The sequence below is a fragment of the Mus pahari genome, unplaced genomic scaffold (assembly GCF_900095145.1).
Source record: "Mus pahari unplaced genomic scaffold, PAHARI_EIJ_v1.1 scaffold_5692_1, whole genome shotgun sequence".
Taxonomy (NCBI): Eukaryota; Metazoa; Chordata; class Mammalia; order Rodentia; family Muridae; genus Mus; species Mus pahari.
The window spans coordinates 106,460-107,167 of record NW_018391637.1 but is presented as its reverse complement, the minus strand read 5'-3'; positions in this window follow the sequence as shown (position 1 = coordinate 107,167).

Sequence of the window (708 nt, the reverse complement as noted above, 5' to 3'; positions counted from 1 at the left end):
GCATACATTCATTAAAATATGAAAATATATAGTAAATTTACTGTCCTAAATTTCTGGTGGCTAAATATAAAGCCTCACTCAAGATCATTTCCCTCAGTATCGTAGCTGAAAGGACATACTGTAGTGCCTTTAAATTTATATTTTACATACATGACAAATGCACTCATCTTTTCAGAGCATAACAAGCAGTGGGTGAACATATTGCTATAGATGCAGGGATGGATCACATGACACCTCTACTCAAAGAGTAATCTTTGATTAAAGAAAAGAGTAGGAATAGAGGAGTTCCAATCATAAAATAAACAGGAGACTTTACTTTTTTCATTGAAATTAAGTAGATAATTTGGAAGTGAAAAATGCTGCAGGACAATTTGCTTTTCCAAATTGAGGAAGAAACTGGTTGTGTTGGGTTCAGACACCATATTTTTTTCAAATAAAATATATCATAGAAGAAAATGCTGAGACAAGAAACAGTAAATAGAAAGAGTAAAATCCCAAAGTTGTCTTTTGTTTGTGGCTCGCTGATTTATCCTGTACATGACTAGCATGGACATTTTCAGGCAATCTTTCATTTCATCTACTATTGCAAACTTCTGAGGTAGTATTATTTCCTTAGCCAAAATTGTTTATTAAAAGATTCAAACTTGGCCAAAACTTCCCACTCTGCAATTTGATCCTGTTGTCTTCTTGGCTGAAATCATGGTACCC